Below are 17,057 nucleotides of genomic sequence, written 5' to 3'. Positions count from 1 at the left end.
AGTAACATGCCCACACTCAGAGAGACACCGACAGGCAGCATTAAGTTGAACACACTTTTTTTAATATTTCAAAATTGAACACACACTGAGAGAGAAACAGCCGGCAATGTCTGTGAATGGCTAATGATTGTTTCAGGGGCTGTCTGACATAGAGCAGAGATTGCACAGTTCGATCCCATCAGCTGGGCCTGGACCGAAAGTGTGAAGAGGGAATGCATCAGATTGTACTTATTGAGTCCTAACAGCTTTCAGTTTCTGTTCCTTTTGGAATCTTGTAACCTACATAAATTCCTGATCAAAGGGATCATTTGAAAATGATTGATGATTGAAATTGATTGACAGGCCAAGTAACCAATTGTGACAATGATCTGCTGAAATGCAACCAATCAACTGAGGGGTTGGGTGGAGGTCAGTTATTTCCATAGCACACAGAGACAGAGACTGAATCTTCACCTTTATTCCCTTTTCCACATTCACATTGACAGAAAAAGAAACAACTGGAATTAACAGCCCAGAGAGAGGAAGCTGCTCAAATTCACAGTCACAATGGAGCTTGAGAAAAACACTTAGAGAGATTTTCTCAATAACATGAGAATCCTGTCCCTTTAAACAGTGACAAAACCTTAAATTGGAAGTGGTGGCTAAGCAGGAAGACGATCTCGTTTACTGAAGCAGAGTCTTCTGAGGTTTACATTGTTTTGTGCAGCTGACATCACAAGGGAATCCTGTCCCCATCAAACACTCCCAGGATGGTATGAGTTTTGACACAGTGTAAAGCTCTATCACCACGATCCCAATGACAAACTTTAACATCCAAGCCTCAGATGTTTCTCTGAGCAATCCTGAGAAGGAAGAGAGTTGAAATTCAGTGCTGACAATGACCTTTGTCCTGCCAGCTCAGCCCTGTTCTATTTAAAGTTGTGTCTCCTCTGTGGACTGTCTCAAACACTCTACACACATTCTGATCTCCTGATGCTCTTGCTGAGGGGAGAGGGGAGGGTCACGTGGGTGAGGGCACAGGAGAAGCGAGCGTTGGACTCCCAGTCAGACTCAGAGAGGGTCAGCAAGCTGCTGACACTGTAGGTGCTGATCGAAGCTCGCAGGTAGTTGCTGGTCTGAACCCCGTCCGAAATGACTGCACCGTCCTTTTTCCACTGCACCTCCAGCTCATCGGGATAGAAGTGATTGGCAAGGCACACCAGGGTGGCAGTGCCCTTGGCATTGACCTGCTCCGGGGAGGGGGGCAGCAGGGTCAGCTTGGGCTGAGAGTTTTGACCACCTGAAAGACAAGAGAAACAATTTTAATTCCTGCCACTGGAAGGGAATTCAACCCTCCCAATATTCACCGGCCATTCAATCTTTTTGAACATTTGTAGTCAATACAGAATAAACCCAACAAAAAACCAGGCATTGTTCAAATTGCTTCTTGGGATGTGAGTGTGATTGGCAGGGCCAGCACTTATGACCCATCCCTAATTGCCCCTGAGAAGGTGATGGTTAAGCAGCAGCAGAGAGAAGGGACAGTTTTGGATCATTGTTTATAGAATAAATGTGGGCAGCTGGAATGTATATCAATGGGGGAGCATTTCAGTGCCAGTGCTCAGAACTCAGTGAGATTGAGAGGAGGGATGGAAATGGAGAACCATGCAGCAAGTGTAAAAGTTTTCATTTCACTAAACTGTGTGGTGTTTTGGTAAAAGTGGATTGGAACCAACGATACGATTGGAAATCAGTGTCAAGGCAGTGGGAGCCCTCGAAGGATGAAACAGAGATTGTTCAGAATCTGTTCCGACAATGAGTAAGGGTGAGACTCCCAGATCTAGACCAAATGAATAAGAGGATTGGGGGTCATGTACTGACATGGATTGGGAACTGGTTGGCAGACAGGACAGAAAGAGTGAGTTTTTTTCTGAATAACAGGTCATTACAACTTAGGGTGCCACAGGGGTCAGTCCTTGGTACTCAGTTATTCATAATATAATATAATAGAGTCATAGAGTCAGAGAGACCCAAAGGCCGATTGTGTCCATACTTGTCAAAAAACCACAACTCAATAATTCTCATCCATTTTACCAGCATCAGGGAATTAGATGCAGGCTGTGTTCAATAAAGAATTAGATATAGTTGTTCGGATTAAAGGGATCAAAGAATGTGAGGAGAAAGCAGGAACAGGGGACTGTGTTGGATGATCAGCCATGATCATATTGAATGGTGGAACATACTTGACGGGCCAAATGGCTTACGGTTGTTCCAGGTTTGGATGTTTCTATCTGTTTCTCAGATAATGAAGAAATGTCTCTCATCAGTTTGAAGCTGGAAGTCAAATGTGTGTGGAGGTGGAAGATGTGGCCAAGGTGATTAATGCAGGTCAGTAAGGTGGTAAGTTTAGAGTAAACCACATTGCTGTGGGTTTGAGGTCACATGATCGGGATGGCAGTTTCTTTACCGAAAGGACATTAGGGAATCAGATGGCTTTTCCCTGACAATCAACAATGGTTTCATGGTCATCATTAGACTCTAAATTGCAGATTTGTTTTGATTGAATTTGAATGCCACCATCTGCTGGATTCTAACACTGGTGCCCAGAACATTATCTGGATCACTGGGTTAACAGTTCAGCAATAACACCATTAGACCATCACCTCCCTTATCTCATTATTGGTTGACTGTGAAAGCAAGGAGTTTGTTTATTCTGGAACTGTATAAAACCCCAGTTAGAGCACAGTGAGAGAACAGTGTACGGTTCTGGTCACCACATTACAGGAAGGATGTGATCCCATTAGAGACGGGGACAGAGGAGGAGTTTGTCAGGAATGGGGAGCTTTAACTGTGAGGAATGATTGGTTTGGCTGGGAGTGTTTTCTTTGGAACAGAGGCGGTGAGGGGAGATTTGATTGTGGTGTGTAAAATGATGAGGGGCCTGGACAGAGTGGGTGGGAAGGACTGATTTCCACCAGCACAGAGGGCAATAACCATGGGGAGAGATTGAAATCAGTTGGGGGCAGGGTTAGAGGGGAGTTGAGGGTATTTGTATTCACCCAGAGGCTGGTGGGATGTGGGACTCACTGTCTGAAAGGGTGGGAGAGGCAGAAACCCTCATCATATTGAAAAAAACACTTGGATATTCATTTGAAACAGTGAAACCTCCAGAGTTATGGAGCAAGAGCTGGAAAGTGGGATGGAGCTCGATCTCTCTTTAACAAACCTCCGATCACCCACAGATCAGGAGAATTTATCCAAGAACATTGGAGCAGACTTGGATCCAAACATTTCAGGAAGGAAGTCACATTGGGGTGTCTGTTTAGAAGGTTCCAGATTACATTTCAAACCTTACTGCACACTGCTGGACTGAGGGTCAAGGGTGAGACTGCAAAGAGTCTCAATGTCCTGGGGTCAGACAGAGTCACTGCTCCTAATGACACCATGACCCCTGGAAGGTGAGAGTGCGCAGTCAATGGATGAAGACCCGGATCAGGAGACGTCAACCTTAAAGAAAAACTTGAATTTGTATAGCACCTGTCCCCAACTCAGGATGTCCCAATGGCTCTTTCCAGCAGACTGTTCACATTGAGATCCCAAACACAGTATGATAATTAGCAGTGAAATAGATTTTTAGTGATTTTGATTGGGGGATAAATATTGACCAGGGACACCAGGGGGAACGGCCTGCACTTCATCCAATAGTGCCATGGAATGGCATCTTTCACAACTGAAAGACTCCCAGTTCATCCAAAACAATGAAGAAAAGTTCCCTGAAAGTGGAGTTGCAGGTAGGTAGGTAGGTGACGAAGTCATTTGGTATGCTTTCCTTTATTGGTCAGTGCATTGTATGTTGGAGTTGGAAGCTGTTGCGGCTGTACAGGACATCGGTTCGACTAATTTTGGAATACTGTGTGCAATTCTGATCTCCCTGCTGTAGGAAAAATGTTGGAAATCTTAAAATGGTTCAGAAAAGATTTACAATGATGTTGCCAAGGTTGGAGGGTTTGAGCTATCGGGAGAGGCTGAATATGCTGAGGCTGTTTTCCCTGGATCATTGAAGGTTGATGGGTGACTGTATAGAGGTTTATAAAATCATGAGCGGCATAGATAGGGTGAATAGAGAAGATCATTTCTCCAGAGTGGGAAAGTCCAGAACTGGAGGGCATAGGTTGAAGGTGACAGGGGAAAGATTTAAAAGGGACCAAAGGGGCAACGTTTTCATTCAGAGGGTGTTAAATGTATAGAATGAGCTGCCAGAGGAGGTGGTGAAGGCTGGTATAATTACAACATTTAAAAGGCATCCATATGTAAATAGGAAGAGTTTCGAGGGATATGGGCATCAATCCAGCCCTTAACATTTCAGGCTCTTCCAAAGACATTTACAGACAGTTTTGTTTGACAAGCAGTCACTGTTGCAATGTCAGGAACGTGGCAGCCAGTTTCTACACAGCAAGATCCAAGTAGAAGCACTGAGATAAAAGAGCATTAATGATGATGGATTAATGATAAATATTGGCCTGATTAGGTTCCCTACAATGTGGAAACAGGCAGTTCAGCCTGAAAAGTCCAGACCAACCCTCCGAACAGCAGCCCACCCAGAAATATTCCCTACATTTACTCCTGACTATTTCACCTAACACTGTAGGCAATTTAGAACGGCCAATTCACCTGACCTGCACGTCTTTGGTCAGTGGGAGTAAACCAGAGCACCTGGGGGAAACCCACACAGACACAGGGAGAATGTGCAAACACCACACAGACAGTTTCCCAAGGACGGGAATTGAACCCAGGTCCTTGATGCTGTGTGGTAGCAGTGCTCACCACTGAGCCACCATGCCTGAAGGTAACCCAAAGCGAAAGTAATTTGGTTCAATTTGATGGAAAATGAGAAAACCGAAGGTGAAGAAGAAGGTACGATTGCGGATTAGTGATGGGATTGATTGTTACCAGAAAATAAAAGGTAGGGATGGAATTTTCAAAATCAAAGCAACCAAAGAAGTGCCGGGAAAATCAATAATAGATCAAACTTAAAGAGTTTGTAACGAAATGCACGAAGCATTCCGAGTAAGGTAGACAAAGTGATGCCACAAATCCAGGTAAATTGGGTTTCCAAGGAAATAAAACGAGTTAAAGTGGCGGAGGGCTCAGGGGAGATTATTTAAGTTTCTAGAAGATGTAAAAAGACAGAGAGTGTGGAAAGCATCAGGAGTCGAACGCAAAGCACAGCAGATAAGAGAACAATGATGAGAAGGAGGGCAGTCAATGCAGGGCTGAGGGTGTTGTACTTAAATACACACAGTGTACACAATGAGCTGGTAGTGCAGATTGAAACTGGCCAGTACGATGTTGTGGGTATCACAGAGACATGGCTGTAAGGGGATCCCGGCTGGGAACTAAATATCCAAGGATACATGTCCTATCAAAAGGACTGGCAGATGGGCAGAGGGGCAAGAGTTGCCTTGTTAGTAAGAAATAAAATTCAATCAATAGCAAGAAGTGATAGAGAGTCAGTAGGTGTAGACTCTGGGTGGGTAGAGTTGAGGAACCGCAAGAAATAAAGAATCTGATGCAAGTTATGTTCAGATCTCCAAGGGTGTGGGGAAGGAAATCAAGCAGGTGACAGAAAAGCCATATCCAAAATGTTATGGCAGACTTCAATGGATAGTTGGACTGGGTAGCACATCTCAAGGAAAGAATTACATGGAATGTCTATGAGATGGTTTTTGGAGCAGCTTGCGGTTGAGCCACTATGGAACAGGCAGGTCTGGATTCTGTGATGTGTAATGAGGCAAACTTGATTAGTGAGTTTAAGGTGAAAGTATCCCTGTGGATAAATGACCATAATATGATAGAATTCCCACTATAGTTTGAAAGGGAGAAGCTGCAATCAGATGGAACAGTATTTCAGTTGAGTCAAGGTAACTGCAAAGGCATGAGGAAGGAGCTGGCCAGAGTTGATTGGAAGGGGAGCCGAACAGGTAAGATGGTGGGGCAGAAAACAGCAGAGTTTCTGGGGGTAATTCAGGAAGCAGAGCAGGAACTCATCCCAAAAAAAGAAGAAACATACTACAGGGAGAACATTCAACCATGGCTGGTGAGGGAGGTCAAGGACAGCATAAATGCAAAAGAAAAGGTATACAATATGGTGGAGAATAGTGGGAAGCCAGAATGTTAGGAAGTCTTTAAAAATCTGTAGAGGACAACGGAAAAAGCATTAAGGATGGGGAAGGTGAAATGTGGGGGTAAGCGCGCCAGTAATACAAAGAAAATTGTAATAGTTTTATCAGATATATAAAACGGAAGAGGGAGGCAAAAATAGACATTGGATCACTGGAAAATGAGGCTGGAGAAAGAATAATAGAAATAGCAAAGGAATTAAATAGATATTTTGCATCAGTCTGCACCATGGAAAACACCAGCAGCATACCAGTACTTCAAGACTGTAAGGGGGCAGAGGGGAGTGTGGTGGCCATCACTAAGGAGGAGGTACTGGGGAAGCTGGTAGGTTTGAATGTGGATAACTCACCCAGATTGGATGAACTTCATCACTGTGTTCTGAAGGAGATCGCTGAGGAGATTGTGGAGGCATTGGTGATGATCTTTCAGGAATCAATGGAGTCGGGGTTGTCGGTGGGTTGGGGAGTAATTTGTTGGGGGCAAGGGAATAGAAAATGGCTCCCATAACAGCCCTGTTTAAGAAGGGAGGGAGTTGGAAGATGGGAAATTATGGGTCAGTTAGCCTGGACTATTGTTGGTAAGGTTTTAGACTTCAATTTAAGGATGAAATTGCAGAACTTGGAAGTGCAATGGGAAAATAGGGCTGATTCAACATGGCTTCATCAAGGGGAGGTCATGCCTGGCAAATCTGTTAGAATTCTTTGAGGAGGCAATGAGCCAGTCAGCCAAAGGAGAGTCTGAGGAAGTAATCTATTTGGATTTTCCAGAACGCCTTTGACATAAGTTAAGAGCCCATAGTGTTAGGGGCAATGTACTGGCATGGACTGAGGACGGACAGGTTGGCATAAAGCAGAGAATGAGGAAAAATTGCCGCTGGTGACTAGTAGAGTTCTGCATGTGTCAATGTTGGGACGTTAACTATTCACGTCGACATGAAGAAAGTGAAGACATTGTTGCTAAGTTGCAGACGACATGAGGTGGAGGGACAGGTAGTGTTGAGGAAGTGGGAAGGCTGAAAAAGGTCCTGGATAGGCTGGGAGAGTGGGCAAAGAAGTGGCAGATAGAATGCAATGTGTTACAGTGTGAGGTTATGCACTTTGGGAGGAAGAAGAAACACAAAGACTGTTTGCTAAATGAGGAAAGCCTTTGGAAATCTAAAGCACAAACCTCATTCAGGTTTCCCTTCAGGTGAACAGGCAGGTCCAATTAGTGCATGGGAAGGTAAATGAAATGATAGCATTCATTTCAATAGGTCCAGAATACAAGGGCAGAGATGTATTGCTGAGGCTGAGTAAGGCTCTGGTCACACTGCATTTGGAATATTGTGAACAGTTTGGGACCCATATTCTAAGAAACGATGTGCTGGCATTGGAGGGGTTTACATGAATGATCCTGGGGATGAAGGGCTTGTCATGTGAGGCGTGGTTGAGCACTCTGGGTGTGTACTCGATGGAGTTTAGAAGAATGAGGAGGGATCTTACTGAAATTTGCTGAATACTGATCAACCTGGATAGAGTGGTTGTGGAAAAGATGTTTCCAAAAACAGGAGAGACTCAGTAACCAAGGCACAGCCTCAGAATGAAGGGCCGACACTATTGAGCTGAGATGAGGAGGAATTTCTTCATCCAGAGGGTGGTGAATCTGTGGAACTCATTGTTACAGAGGGCAGTGGAGGCCAAGTCACTGAGTGTATTTAAGACAGAGATAGATAGGTTCGTGATTGTTAAGGGGATCGAACGTTCGTGTGGAGTAGGCAGGAGAATGGGGTTAAGAAGCATATCTGCCAGGATCAAATGGCAGAGCAGATTCAATGGGCTGAATGGCTGATTTCTGCTCCTATTTCTTAAAGTCTTCTGTAGAGTTTCCTCAAAACCCTGGAACATTGAACCCACTGGACTGTGAGCGCTGCTGGAGCTGTTTATCATCAGAACTTTGCAAAGAGATGAACAAAGAGTGGAGAGGGTGTGCGTCCATGTGGGAATTACAGGATACTTTGCAGTTCCTGGAATACCATGATTGCAGGAAGTGTGGTCAGTGACAGCAGTTGGAACTCCGGGTTTCGGAGCTTGAGCAGCAGCTGGTGTCAGTGCGGAGAGTCCGTGAGGCTGAGAGCTCCGTGGAGAGCACGTTTCTAGATGTGGTCACTCTGCAGCTTCAGAGTATGCAGGGAGAGAGGGAATTGGGGAGCAGCAGACAGTCCAAAAGGACCAAGCAGCTAGGAGAGGAATCCCCTGAGTGCATTCCACTCTCCAACCGGGATTCAGTTCAGAATCCTGATGAGAATGATGGTTCATCTCAGAAGTGCAGCCAAAGCCAAGTCCATGGCACCAAGGTGGAGGGTTCAGCTGTACAGGGGGCACAAGTAAGACTGGAAGAACGATAGTGAGAGGAGATTCGAGAGTGAGGACAATCGATAGATGTGTCTGCAGCTGCAGATGGGAATCCAGGATGGTGTGTTGTCTCCCTGGTGCCAGGGTCAAGGATGTCTCTGAGCGGCTGAAGAGCACCCTGAGGGGAGAGGAGGAACAGTCAGCAGTCGTGGTCCACATCGGTCCCAGTGACAGCGGGAGAAAAGGGATGTGGTCCTGCAGTCAGACTTTAGGGGGCTCTGGAGGGAATTAGCACTGGGAGCTCAACAGTAGGAATCTCCGGATTGCTCCCAGTGCCCCACCCAAGTGGAAATAGGAACAGGAGGATAACACAGGTAAATGTGAAGCTGGAAAAAGGATCCAGGTTGGAGGGCTTTAGATTCTTGGGACATTGGGACTGGGTCTGGGGGAGATGGGACCTGGACAGACCAGACAGCGTTGTTCCTGAAAAGAGCTGGGACTGAGTTCCTTTGGGATGATTTACTAGTGCTGTTGGAGAGGGTTTAAGCTAACTTCGCAGGGCTGTGCGAGCCAGGGGAGAATAACAGATAGGAACACCAAGGACCACATAATTTTCCGTGCAGTCAATAAGTCACCACCCAGTGGGAAGGATGCAGAGGAATACAAGTGCAAGGAATTTACAGATACCTGCAAACTTGATAGAGTCATTATAAATGGCTCTTTAATTTTTGAATATGGACTGGGGTAGTAGCAGTGTAACAGGCAGGAGGGGCCAGAGTTGTGAAAGTTTGTTCAGATGAATTTTCAGGTGGCATTGTGTCCAGTGAAGAAGGCTGTCTCAGAGTACAATGGGCTCTTGACCAACTGGGCCAGCGGGCTGAGGAATAGCAGATGGAGCTTAATTCAGATAAATGTGAGTGCTGTACTTTGCTAAGCCAAACCAGGGCAGGACTTTTACGGTTAAAGGTAGGGCCCTGCGGAGTGTTGCTGAACAGAGACCTCGGGGTGAAGGTGCCGGTGCAGGTGCATTATTCCTTTACAGTGGAGTCACAGGTAAACAGGGAGATGAAGAAGGTGTTGGGTATGCATTGGCCACTGCATTGAGTACAGGAGTTGGGACATCATTTTGCAGCTGTACACCAGTTGCTGAGGCCAGGCATTTGGGAATAATGTGAACAATTCTGATCATCCTGAGATAGGAAGGATGTTGTTAAACTTAAAAGGCAGCGGAAAAGATTTACAAGGAGGTGGCCAGGAATTGGGGGGTTTCAGCTGTTGGGAGAGGCTGAAGAAATGGGCCTATTTTCCCTGCAGCATCGAAGGCCTAGGGGTGACCTTAGAGATGTGCATAAAATCATGAGGGGCATGGACAGGGTGTATATCCAAGGTCTTTTCCTTGGTAAGGGGAGTCCAAAACAAGATGGCATAGGTTTAAGGTGAGGGGCAAAAGAGTCAAAAGGGACCTGAGCGGTAACTTGTCACGCAGAGGGTGGTGTGTGTCTGGATCGAGCTGCCAGAGAAAGTGTTGGAGGCGGATAAAATTACACCATTTAAAACACATTGGGATGGGAACATAGATAGGAGGGGTTGAGAGGGATGTAAGGCAAATGCTGGCAAATGGGATGAGGTCATTTAGGATATCTGGTTAACACGGGCAGGTTGGACTGAAATGTCTGTTTCCACGCTGTATGACTCCATGACGATGAGCAGCTAGAAAAGCTGAGACTTTTTTCCCTCAAGTGTAAGAGTCTGAGGAGTGACAACATAGAGGTTTATTAAATCTTGAGGGACATAGATAATGTGAATCATTCAGAAAGCAGGTGAATGTTTTGGAGAAATGGCAAAAAATATTCCCAAAGATCATTCCAGGGATGAGGAACATCAGTTATGAAGATAGTTTGGAGAATCTGGGACTGTCTTCTTTGGAGAAGGCTGAAAGGAGGTTTGTTCGAGGAAGTAAAATCAGGAGGGGCCTAGATACAGTAAATAGGGAGGAAATGTTCCCAATTGAGAAAGGATTGAGACTGAAAGACCACAGATTGAAAATAATTGGGAAAAGTAACAAAAGTGAGATGGGGAACAACATTTTTGGCCAACAAGTGGTCAAGATCTGGAATGTACTGCCTGAGAGTGTGGTGGAGGCAGCTTCAATTGAAACATTCCGAAGGGAATGAGACTGTTATTTTAAAAAGAACAATGTGCAGGGTGACAGGGAGAAGGCAGGAGAATGACACTCAGTGAATTGATCATTCAGAGAGCTGGTCCAGACAGGATTGGCAGAATGGCCTCCTTGTGCACTGAAACAATTCTGTGATTATGTGATTGAGCAGAGTTAAAGCTGGGGAAGATGGGAGCTCGGTGTCTCACTGTGCTGCTGCTGCTGCAGAGGTCAGTGAGATCAGAGACTGGGACAGGGAGCCAGAGCTCACATCAAACTCTGCCCGTGTCTGTCACACTGAGACTGACAGGAGGCTACTCACTGATTTCACTCCATGCTGCAGGAATGGGACCACAGGCTGCAAATGGACAGAGCTCCTCCACACGGTGAGTAAAACTGACTGACTTATATCTTGCTTTTTAACGGGGTTATAGGACTAAAGAGATACAGGTGTACACCGTATGGGGGGACGTGGTGTTCCTCAATAAAATGTTTCCTTCACTGCAACACTTCAACAATTCAGTATTTGTGTTTCATAAATTGTGGTTAGAGATTGAACGGTTTAACAATGGAGGATTGAGGTTTAGTTACTCAGTCTGAGCTTGGTTCCTTTACAGAACGTAAGGCCAGCTGTAATACTGAACTTTGCTGATTGTCAGGATGAAACTTGTCCCTGGTCGACTCGCTCGGAGACTGCTGTGAATCGAGTTGTGCACTGTAGATCAGGAGAGAGGGTTTCTGATCTTCTCTCTGCTGGTACCAAGCAAGGTAGTTGCTACTGCTTTGACTGGCCGTACAGGTGATGGTTGCTGTCTGGCCCAGTCCCACTGACAGCACCGGGGGAGACTGGGTCATGATGATGTCCCCACTGATACCTGAGGGATCAGAGAGGAACATAGTGAAGTCAGAACTTTCACAGATAGAGCCTGTCAAATGAGAGATTGTTGGAGACACTGAGCATTCTTCTGGTTTCAGCATTTTCCCTTCAATCACTAGTCAGTGGAATTGGAGTGAAATGAAGAGCAGCTAAAGATTCAAGGTGGAAGGAGAGAGATTTATCTTCCACTGAAGGCTATGGAGGACAAGGAACTGAATGTATTCAAGAGAAAGAGAGAGAGAGATTTGTTTTGCATTTTAACAGCATGAAGGGAATGGCGAGAAAGTAGGAAGGTGACTTTAAGAGAGAGGATCAGCCATGATCATAATGAATGACAGAGCAGGCTCAAAGGGCCGAATGGCCTACTCCTGCAGCAGTTTCTAAGTGTCCATGGCTGTTTTTCCTTCAATCTCTGTCCCTGGTTATTGAGTCCTTGACCCTTATAAAAATTGCCTTCCTACTCACCCTATCACTGCCCTGAATAATCTTATCCCCCTCTATCAGGTCCCCTGCTGCAAGGAAAACAATCCCAACCTTTCCAATCTTTCCTCACAGCTACCCTCCATCCCAGGCAGCATCCTGGGAAATCTCTGCACCCTCTCAAGTACAATCACATCCTTCCCAGGATGTGGTGACCAGGAACTGCCCCTCTGTCTCTCTCTTTCTCTCTCACTCTGTCTCGTAGCCACTCTCTCCAACTTACACTTCCTCACTCCGTCTCATAATCTCTATTTCTGCATCTTTCTCTCTCACTGTCACTCGCTCCATCGCTCGCTTCAATTGAAAGCCTCCAAATGTTAATTGCCCCTCTCCATTCCTCTCTCTGTCTCTCCATCCCTCTCTGCATCCCAATCTACAGTCTCTCTCCTCCCTCTCTGTCATTCTGTCTCTTATCATACTCATGTCTCTCTCTCGCTCTCTCTCACACACACACTCAAACCTACCCACTCTCTCTTGATTCCCTTCACTCTTGATATCACACCCATCCTATCTCTTTCTCTCTATCTATCCCTATCAGTCACATCTTGTTTCTCTCTCTCTCTGTCCCTCAACCACACCACTTGTCCCTCCCTCTACCTCTCTCGGTCCCTTCACATATCTCACACTGTCTCAGATGCCCCTCCCTCTATCGCTCGATCACACACACAATTTGCCTCTACCTCTCTCTCTGTCTCGCTTCTCTGTCTTTCTCACAGTGTCCCAGGTGGTGACAGTTGAATTCAGGATAAATCTCCCTCTGCTCGGCCCCACTAATGGATGTTAACCCTTGACCTAGAAGCATGTCATTTCCTGGAGTAACTCCCCATTTCTCACATTGACCAGGGTTTGACCTCGTTCAGGAAGACGGACAGATTCTTGTCAAATGAAAGGCAGTTCTGTTCTGTTGGCCTATTCTCACTGGGGACTGGTTTGGACACAAACCTCATTCCATGAAGGTCCAGCAGAGAGAGGAGATCCTCAGGCCATCAGTGTGAGCTGGAGGGATAGGACATTTTCTGACCCAGTGACCCAGCCTGTCCATCCACAACATGTTCCAATCCTTTTCCCTTTCCTTCCCCTTCCATGATCAGTCTCTGAATCAGGCTGTTTGACTGGGATAAAGGTCAGAGCATCACACAGTTCAACAGAAAGGAACTGACCCCACACCCACCATGTGTTCATGACGCACCGGACTCTCCAACAGAGTCCACTAAACATAGAATTCAGTTCACAAGGCTGCTCGATAGAGAGCCATGGGCCTTCTTCCCACTGAAGTTCCCAGAAGAGACCAGTAAACATGGGCTCCTTCCTGCTGGACCCTCCAAGAGAGAGCAGGAAACATTGGCCGACTTCTGATTTGATCCTCCAAGAGAGATCAGTAAACATGGGCCTCCTATTCATTGGAATTTCAGATTCAGGCGAGGAGATGACTGAGTTTTTGAAAAAGTAATCACGAAGATAGGTAAAGGTAGAGCAGTGCAATCTTTCTACTTGGACTTGAGCATGCACTTAGACAAGGTTCCTCATGGTAGATTGCTCAGTTAGATTGTATCACACAGGATCCAAGGAGAGCTCGCCAATTGCAAATAAAATTGGGCCGATGATAGGAGGCAGAGGCTGGTGAGAGAGGGTTGTCCTTGAGACTGGAGGCCAGTGACCAGTCATCTGCTACAAGAATCGATCCCGTATCCTCTGTTGTTTGTCAGTTATATGAACAATTTGGAGAGAAAATAACCGGAATGGTCAGGTTGTTTGTGGCTGACATTAAAATTGTTGGCATCGTGGACAGGGAAGAACGTTATCCAAGAGTGCAATGTCATCTTGATCAACTGGGCCAGTGGGTCAACAAATCCAGATGGAAATTTTGATAAATGCAAGGAGTTACATTTTGGTAAGTCAAACCAGGGCAGGAATTACACAATTAATGGTAGAGCCATGGGGAGTGTTGTTGAACAGAGAGACCGAGGGGTACAGGTACATAGTTCCTTGAAAATGGTGTCACAGGTAGACAGGGTGAAGAAGGTTTTTGGCACGCTCACCTTCACTGGTCAAAGCAGGGAGTACAGGAGCTGGGACATCATGTTACAGCTGTACAAGGCATTGAGAAGGCCACATTTGGTCACTGTGTACATTTCTGCTCATTCTGCTATAGGAAGGAAGTTATTACACTGGTTTGAATAAAAGAAAGATTAACAGGTATGTTACCAAGATTGGAGGGCTTGAATTATAAGGCGAGGATGGATATGCAAAGATGTTTTTCCAGGGAATGCAGGAGATTGAGGGGTGACCTTATAGAGGTTGATAGAATCATGAGGCTCACAAATAAGATGAATAGCCAAAGTCTTTTCCCCAGGGTAGGAGAGTTCAGTACTAGAAGGAATAGGTTTATGTTGAGGGGGGAAAGAATTAGAAGGGACCTGAGAGGCAACCTTTTCACACAGAGGTTGGTGTGGATGTGTAATGAGCTGCCAGAAGAAGTGGTAGAGGGGAGTACAGTTACTACATTTCAAGGAGGTTTTTACAGCAACATGGATCTGAAGGATTCAGAGAGATTTGGGCCAAACACAGGCAAATAGGTTTAGTTCAGTTTTGGAAACTTGGTCGGCATGGATGAGTTGAGCTGAAGGGCCTAATGGCATGCTGCAAACCTCTATGTCTCTATGATGATGTATACATGGGCCACCTTCCTACAAGACCAGTAAACATGGACCTCCTTCCCACTGGAACCTCCAACAGACACCAATAAACATAGATCTCCTTCCCACTGGAATTTCCAATAGACACCAATAAACATAGACCTCCTTCCCACTGGAATCTCCAATAGACACCAATAAACATAGACCTCCTTCCCACTGGAACCTCCAATAGACACCAATAAACATGGACCTCCTCCTCACTGGTTGTTTCAGGAGAGACCAGTAAACATGGGCCTCCTTCCCTCGGGACTGTCCAGTACTTGAGCTGCAAACCCCACATCCACTCCATCATGAAGATCTCTTCTTTCAATCTCAACAACACTGTCTCTCTCTGCACGACTTCAGTCCCCTGGCCACAGAAATCCTATTTCCTGCTTGTCCCACCACCTAACTATTGATTCCAATGTCCTCTCCCAGATTCCTGAAGTCACATTCCATAAACCCCAACTTGTCTGATATGGAGTGGTCCCTTCCTTGACTGACATCTGAAGTCGTTCAAGAATGGCCCCCGAACTCACTGCCAGCCAATTGCCTCCATGGCCTCCCTCCTCCCTCAATCTGTGTCCTGCTGCAGACTCACACTCTCTCCCTCCCCCTTCCATCTTCTGTCTCTGGTCTCCTGCCCATTGCTGCTTCCTCCATCCCAACATTGAAAGCAGAATGTTCAGGCCCCTACAGCGAGCTCTCTGACCTCCTGCCCTTCATCCCTCCTCTTCTCAATTGTTGAGCTGTTGAATATATTGTTCAGTCACATTGCTTTTGGTTTACTGTTTCCTTGTCATTTATTTGCTGATTTATTCTAGTGAATCTAGTCTGGCCTGTTCCCTGAGTTGGTTCAAGAGCGTTTTGCTTGAGAAAACACTCTTCTGTAAACTGGGTTGTCTGTTTCTCCCAATCTTTGTGTAAAGGTGAGACGAAGTGTGTGTAAGCTCTTATACAGCTCAGACAGAGGTCACAGGGCCTATTGTGACTGTTAGTCAAATGAGTCCAATGAGTCCCATTTTCCCAGCCCTTCCTGTATAACCCTGCAATTGTTTCTTTTTCAGCTATTTCTCAAAATGCCCTTTTGAAAGTTGCTGTTGAATCCACTTCCACTCACCTTGCAGACAGTCGTCATGAACTCGCTGGATAAAAATGTTCCTATCTTCTCACTTGTCCTTCAGACCCTTTCTGAAATGTGTGCCCTCTGGTGACTGACCCTCCTGCCTGGAGAAACAATTGGTCCTGTATTTACTGCATCCAAACTCTCTAATTGTGAACCCCTCATTGAGTGAGACCTATTTCCAGCACAGGGGGAGAACATTCAGCCTGTCAGGGAAATGCTGTCATGTCATGGACCAATCCAGTCAGTCCCACCCCCTCCCCTACTCGACCCCCAGGGCCTTGCAGGTTTATTTCCATCAAGAGCCCATCCAATCTGTCATTGTAATCACTGAGTGTCTTCACCTGCCTCACCTGAATGGGCACTCATTTCCAAGTCATCACCAATTGCTGCAAAAAACAAAGTTCTTCCTGACATCCCGTATCTCTTTCCAGCAAAATGTAAGGTAATCTCAATGTGAAGATGGGATTTTGTCTCCACTCGGACTGTGCGGTGGTCATTCGTACTGATACTGTCATGGACAGATACACCAGCAGCAGGCAGATTGGTGAGGGTGATAGTGAGGATGTTTTTCCCTCTTGTTGGTTCCCTCACCATCCGCCCCAGGTCCAGTCTAGCAGCTGAATCAGGTGGAACGTGACCAGCTTGCTCAGTAGTGATGCTTCTGAGCAGCTCTTGATGGTGGACTTTGAAGTCCCTTACTCAGGGTATATCCTGCATCCTTCCCACCCTCAGTGCTCCCTCCAAGTGTTGTTCAACATGGAGGAGGACTGACTGCTCAGTTGAGGTTGCAGGGGAGGCCGGTTCTGTGTGGTAATCAGCAGGAGGTTTCCTTGCCCATGTTTGACCTGCTGTCATGAGGCTTCATGGGTTCCATAGTTAATGGTGAGGTCTCCCATGGCAACTCCCTTCTGACTGTACACACCACTGTGTTACCTCCCCTGCTTGGTCTATCCTGCCAGTTATAAACTGAATGAGGGAACAATTCTGTGCAGGTTTCACAGCCTGGAGACAGAGATGCTGCTGGATTCTGTTTCTGATCTCCGAGTGCAGGCGTGTGTATTTGTGACAGAGTGACTGACACTGTTACCATCACTGTGCTGTTTCTGCAAAACAAATCCCAGAACCAACCTCCTGTGCTGTCAGATTCCAGGGAGTGCAGACAGTTCACATTTTTCTCCCATCTCAGTAACAAACACCGAGGTCCACAGAATCCTCAGTGCAGTCAGTTAGTCACAACACAGTGGGAAGGATG

At 46.1% G+C, this 17,057-nt stretch overlaps 1 pseudogene; it reads right to left on the bottom strand.

Moving 5' to 3' along the window:
- Positions 1-877: 877 nt before the first annotated feature.
- On the bottom strand, positions 878-16,219 carry LOC140472108 (immunoglobulin kappa light chain-like; annotated as a pseudogene).
- Positions 16,220-17,057: the final 838 nt, after the last annotated feature.

This window comes from Chiloscyllium punctatum, unplaced genomic scaffold (assembly GCF_047496795.1).
Source record: "Chiloscyllium punctatum isolate Juve2018m unplaced genomic scaffold, sChiPun1.3 scaffold_245, whole genome shotgun sequence".
NCBI classification, from domain to species: Eukaryota; Metazoa; Chordata; class Chondrichthyes; order Orectolobiformes; family Hemiscylliidae; genus Chiloscyllium; species Chiloscyllium punctatum.
The sequence above is the reverse complement of the archived record's forward strand: the minus strand, read 5'-3'. Positions and strand labels throughout refer to the sequence as shown.